Source organism: Impatiens glandulifera, chromosome 3, assembly GCF_907164915.1.
Source record: "Impatiens glandulifera chromosome 3, dImpGla2.1, whole genome shotgun sequence".
NCBI classification, from domain to species: domain Eukaryota; kingdom Viridiplantae; phylum Streptophyta; class Magnoliopsida; order Ericales; family Balsaminaceae; genus Impatiens; species Impatiens glandulifera.
In genome coordinates, this window is record NC_061864.1 from 23605108 (window position 1) to 23611279 (window position 6172).

General features: G+C 31.5%; 1 pseudogene; it reads left to right on the forward strand.

The window, feature by feature from the left end:
* The first annotated feature begins 4116 nt into the window (after window positions 1–4116).
* LOC124930031 lies at window positions 4117–5779 on the forward strand (annotated as a pseudogene).
* The last annotated feature ends 393 nt before the right edge of the window (window positions 5780–6172 follow it).

A 6172-nucleotide genomic window follows, 5' to 3' on the forward strand; every position in this document is an offset into this window, starting at 1 on the left:
AATACAATTTAGGTTAGAAAATAATAATAAATATTTCTTAATTTAGACTTAATTGATAAAAAAAAAATTCACTCCTTTCAATTTATTCATTTTCTTTGAAAAATTCAAACCATCATCTATACTACCTTTTTATAACTTTAATTCTTCTTCTTTTAACCAATTATTTGTGCACACCAATGCCTCTACTAATTTAGAACTCAAATTGTTTTTAAAAGGATCCACTATCCTTATCCTTTACTCAAGTTGAAAGCATACTCACTAACAACAATTGAATATGTGATTACAAAAATATCATTGACAATAATAAAAAGTATTGTGTATCTAATTTAACTTTCTTTCCACCTCTCTAAAAGGTTGAATATTTTTCATTCTTATCGTCAATATAAATATGTCATATATGTAATAATATTACAATATAATTTTATTTTGATTTAAAAAAATTATATTTTTATAATTAAATTTATTTATTTTTTATAAGTATTATATATATATATATATATATATTAATTTATAAATATTATTTAGGTATTTCAGTATATCCCGTTATACCAAAATTTTGAAAATCTCATACATTTATCGTACAAATAATTTTAGTATCAGTACCCTACCTTACATTTTTTCAGTATAATCGATATATATCTTATAAATTGAGGTACGGTATTTTCGATATACCTATATAATATCGGTAATTATTTGTTAAAAAATATGAAACTTAAGTTTGTAAATATTATTGTCAAGGATTTTCGAACTATATGATTTCACCGATCATTAAGTACTAATATATACTTGGACTCAAAGCTTTACAAATCTTTATGTTGTTGGTTTGAAGGTTGAGCTTCTCTCAACTTTTCTTTTTGTCGGAAGCTTCTTCAGTTTTCTGTTTACCGTCCTTTCTTGATGGAGGTAAATTATATATGTATTATATAATTATTTTTTAATTGTTAGTCATACAAATTATATATGCATACACAAAATTATAAATATAAATCAACAATCTTAATCTTAAATGGTTTAGTAGTTAAAGTGTTAATGCTACATAATTGGAAGGAAATGGTTTATTGTTTTTTGATTTGATCAAAATGGAAGTGTAAGATCACAAGATTAGAGGTCAATTAAGGTAGATAAAAATATGGAATGAAATAGTTGGTCAATCGAAGTGAGTATGCCTCATGATGGGAAGTCAACTATGTCAAGTTAAGTGGATAAAAATATAGAATGAGATGGTTGGTTAGTAAAAGTGATTATGCCACACGATGAGAGGTAGATTGGAGATTGGTGTGCGAAAGTGAGGGTAAAAGAGATTGGTAATGTACCAAAGTGAAAGTTTAAGATCACGGTATGAAATGTATGATTAGGGTGGATAAATGTGAAATAAGATGGGCTGGTGAGTCGAAGTTATGATAAGTAAGTTGTGTTGTTTATTGTAAAATATGTGAGGAGGTGGATTGTTTGACCAAAATGAAAGTAAAGTCTCAAGCAAGAGATCGATTAAGATTATTGGGATAAAAATGTGGAATGAGATAGTTTTGGTTAATCAAAGTAAGTAAGGTCGCGATATGAGAAGTCGAATGGGGGATTGATGGTTCAATGTAAGGGTACAAGAGATTGGTAATGTTGGAGATGGTTGATTTGACTGAAATAAAATTGTGTAAATATGATAGGTTGATTATGGTGTGGAGAAATGTGTAATGAGATGGTTAGTTATCCGGAGTGAGGATAAAAAAGTCAGGTTGTATATTGTAAAATATGTGAGGAGATGGGTCATGAGATAAGAGGTTAGTTGGGAATTGGTGACCAAAGTGAAGAGTAAAATAGACTGGTGGTGCTGAAGATGGTTGATTTAACCGAAGTGAAAGTGTAAGGTCACATATGAGAGGTCAATTCTTGGGATGGATAAATGTGGAATGAGATGGATGATTAGCCGAATTGATGATAAAGAACTTCGTGTTCTATATTATAAAATATGTTACAAGATGAGTTCTTTAAAGAAGTGATAGCAAGTTCTCGAGATGAGAGGTCGATTGTGAATTGGTGGTTAAATATGAAATGAGATGGTTAATTAGTCAAAGTAAAAGTAAGGTAAAGAAATGGGAGGTCAATTGAGATGGATAAATGTGGAATGCGATGTATGGTTAGTCGAAGTGAGGATAAGAATGTCGGGTTGTGAATTATAAAATATGTGAGAAGATGAGTTGTTTGATAAAATGAATGTATGTTTTTCGAGAGAATAGAGGTCGATTTTTATTGGTAGATAAATATGGAATGATATGATTTTTGATTAGTTGAAGTGAAAGTAATGTAAAGAGATAGAGGTCGATTGGGAAAAAAATTGTTATTGGTGTTTAAAATATGCGAGAAGATTAGTTGTTTGACCGGAGTAAAAATTAAGATTACGAGATAAGAAGTCCGATTTGAAATGGTAGATAAATGTGAAATGAGATGGTTGGTGAGTTTGAGTGCTTTAATTAAAGTCACAAGATGAGAGGTCGTTTAAGCATTGATGGGTAAAATGAGGGTAAAAAATAGATTAGTAATGTTTGAGATTTTTGATTTGATCAAAATGAAAATGTTACGTCACAATATGAGAGGTTCATTAGAAAAAAAATATGGAATGAGATATGTGAGAAAATGAGTTATTTTATCGAATTGAATAAAATGTGTAATGAAAGTGTTTTATTTTTTATTTTAATATATTATTCGTGATTTATTATGAATTTTAAACATTGATATACATATTATTATAATTATTTATTAATTTTTTGTGTGTATATATTTATCCGTGTAGATCGTACGAGAATTTTCCTAGTTTAGTTAATATAATTTTAAAATAATATAGGATTTATTTAAATAATTCAGGTTGATCATTTATCATTTTCAATTCTTTCAATTTATCCAATTTATTTGTTAAATGCTCAAATATTTTTTATTTTATTTATTATTAAAAATATATTTATATATTAATGTTTAATTTTTAAAGTGCCTAGATTGTTGGGTCAAGAGTTGTGGTTAATTTGAATATGTATGTGAGAGTAAATGGATAATTAGATCGGATCATAGGTTGACTCGCCCAATCATAAGCTTGAAAAATTAAATAAAAATGTAATATTACAAGTTTTGAATTTACAACCTCACAATATAAGTATAACATTTTAACCAACTAAGCTAATATCACTTTATATTTTAAAATCAATTTCAAAATTGATAACATTAACATTTTAAATAATTAAACTAATAATATTTTAAATTCGTTTATATAATTTATTATATATATATATATAACACTCCATATATATAATGGTTAGTTATATCAATTATATATTCATACATAAATTTATAAAAAGAAATCAACAATTTTAAGTGGTGTAATTGTTAAATGTTTATTCTACACAATAAAGATTAAGGATACTCAGTGCAAATTTGTAATAATTATAAAGAGAGATTAAGAAATATGTTTGTTGGTTGATGGAAGTGTGTTGGTAAGTGGGTAAGAATAATATTGTTGTTTGTTAGAAATGTTTTGATAAAACTTAGTAAAGATGAGATTATTGGGTAATATAGAATATGTTGGCTAACGAAAATGACTTGGTAAGTGAGTTAAAATAAAACTATTGGTCGACTAAAAGCTCGATAAAGAAGAGATGGTTGACTAATAAGAAATATGTTGTTGATTGACGAAAATAAATCGGTAAATAAATGAGGATAAAATTGTTATTTTGTTTTTAATTAACAGTAAAAACTAAAAAAAATCTGGTTAGTTATTATAATAACTTATTATGCAATGAGAACACATTTATAATTCAAACTAACTCATATCACTCGGTACGCAACTCTAGGAATAAGTAAATAAATAAATACAGTTTCAGATAATATATAAAACTTGCACAATCATGGGCACGCAAACTAATTTTGACAATATAGGCTTTAAGTTGAAATAATTTGTAAACAGATAAAGTATTGACAATATATATGTTTTTTATTAATCAAATGTTAGTTCTACCAAAAAATTATAATAATTTTTTCTATGTGATCATTTAAAATTTATATTGGCTATATATAATATACATGCAATTGGGAACATGCATTGCTTAGAGAAATTAAGAGCATAAGTTCTGAAAAATGGATTGGACTTGGAGTTGTTCTATTTCTGGGCTGAGTCTTATACTATCGGGGCCTCTTCTGATCATCATTCTCTTTCTCTACCATTCCCGGAGGAGGCAGGCGGAGGCGCATGATTCTGGTAAACTCCGGCCACCAGGTCCTTTGGGATGGCCGGTGGTAGGCAACATTTTTGACCTCGGAGAACTGCCACATCAGACCTTGTGTAAGCTCCGGGATAAGTTCGGGCCTGTGATTTGGCTACAGTTAGGATCAGTCGGAACCGTTGCTGTCAACTCGGCCGATGCTGCGGCCAAGCTATTCAAGAACCACGACCTAGCCTTCTCCGACCGTAAATGCCCGGATGCACTAACTGCCCACGGTTACAATCATGGGTCAGTGGCCATTGGAAACTACGGGTCCTATTGGCGCGTAGTCAAGAGGATTGGAGTCACGGAATTCAACACGGCGAAGAGAGTGAACGAGAGTGTCCATGTCCGAAGAAAGTGTGTGGATAACATGATCCTCTGGATCGAAGAAGCGGCCATGGAATCTTATTCAGTGGGCGGAAGGGGGAGATAGAGATTGCCCATTTTCTATTCCTAATGGCTTTCAATGTGGTGGGGAATATGATATTCTCGGAGGATATGCTAGAATGCAAGAATATTAAAGGGAAAGAGTTCTTTGATTCCATGAGTAAGTTCATGGTGTGGACTGCAAAGCCTAACTTATCCGATTATTTCCCAATGTTGAAGAGATTAGATCTCTTGGGAATAAAGAAGGGGATGATGAAGGATATGGGAACATGTTTGAAGATGGTGGAGAATTTTGTGAAGGAGAGGGTGGTTCAAGAGGAGAGATTCAAGAGTAGAGAAGATTATAACCGGAAGAAGGATTTCCTTGATGTTCTAATGCAGTTCCAAGGTGACAATAGAGAAGGGCTTAGCAGAGTTTCCGAGGAAAACCTCAATGTCCTTATTATGGTATATCTTGTTTTGTATACCATTTAAAATTGTGTTTGGTGTTCCAATCTTATTGAAAACAAGTGGATTGAACTAACAAACTTTTATAGGAAATGTTTTTTGCAGGATCCGAGACCACAAGCAACTCGATCGAGTGGATAATGACGGAGCTATTAACTAACCCCAATTGCATGATGAAGCTGAAAGAGGAACTCGATAGAATAGTCGGAAGGGGAACAAAAGTAGAAGAAAGCGATATCGATAAACTCCCATATTTGCAAGCGTTGGTGAAAGAAACGTTAAGATTGCACCCTCCAGCTCCCCTTCTCCTACCAAGGAATTCAATGGAAGACACTAACTACATTGGCTACTTCATACCCAAAGGTACACAAGTCTTCGTAAATGCCTATGCAATAGGGAGAGATCCTCAAGTATGGGATGACCCCTTGGATTTTAAACCCGAGCGGTTCCTCGACAAGAACATAGAGCTAGTTGGTCAACATTTTGGGTTGATTCCTTTCGGGGCGGGCAGAAGGATATGTATGGGTTATGCTTTGGGACAAAGAGTGCTTCATCTTGTCACCGCGACTCTTATCCACACGTTCGACTGGAAAGTAGGAGATTCGACAACTCCTGGGATGATTGACATGAACGAAAAGATGGGGATAACGGTAAGAAAATTGATTCCCTTAATAGTAATACCTAAGAAACGAGAACTCTAAACTAAACTCATTGTATTCTTGTTTCTACGAATAAATATTTGTCTAAATATTAAAGCACTTACATGTCATGTTATACTCAAATCTAATACATAGTTGACGAAACAAAGCATCTAGTATACATCTTCTCCATAATAGCTTAAAATAAATAATGTTATACCATTGAGATTTTATTTTTCGTTTTTATTCTAAACAGAATTTTTTTATTCAAATAAAATTTACTTTTTAACACTTGGAATGAAACTTTTTTTGTAACTTGTGGAATCAAATCGGAAAAATCCCTCTAGCGTTACTTTCATTTATATCTGGGGTTGCTTGATCTGATCTTAGGCAAAAGTAAAGATGCATCTGCTGTTATAGAAGTTCCAGGTTCTTTGGTAATTTGCTCTTGCTAGA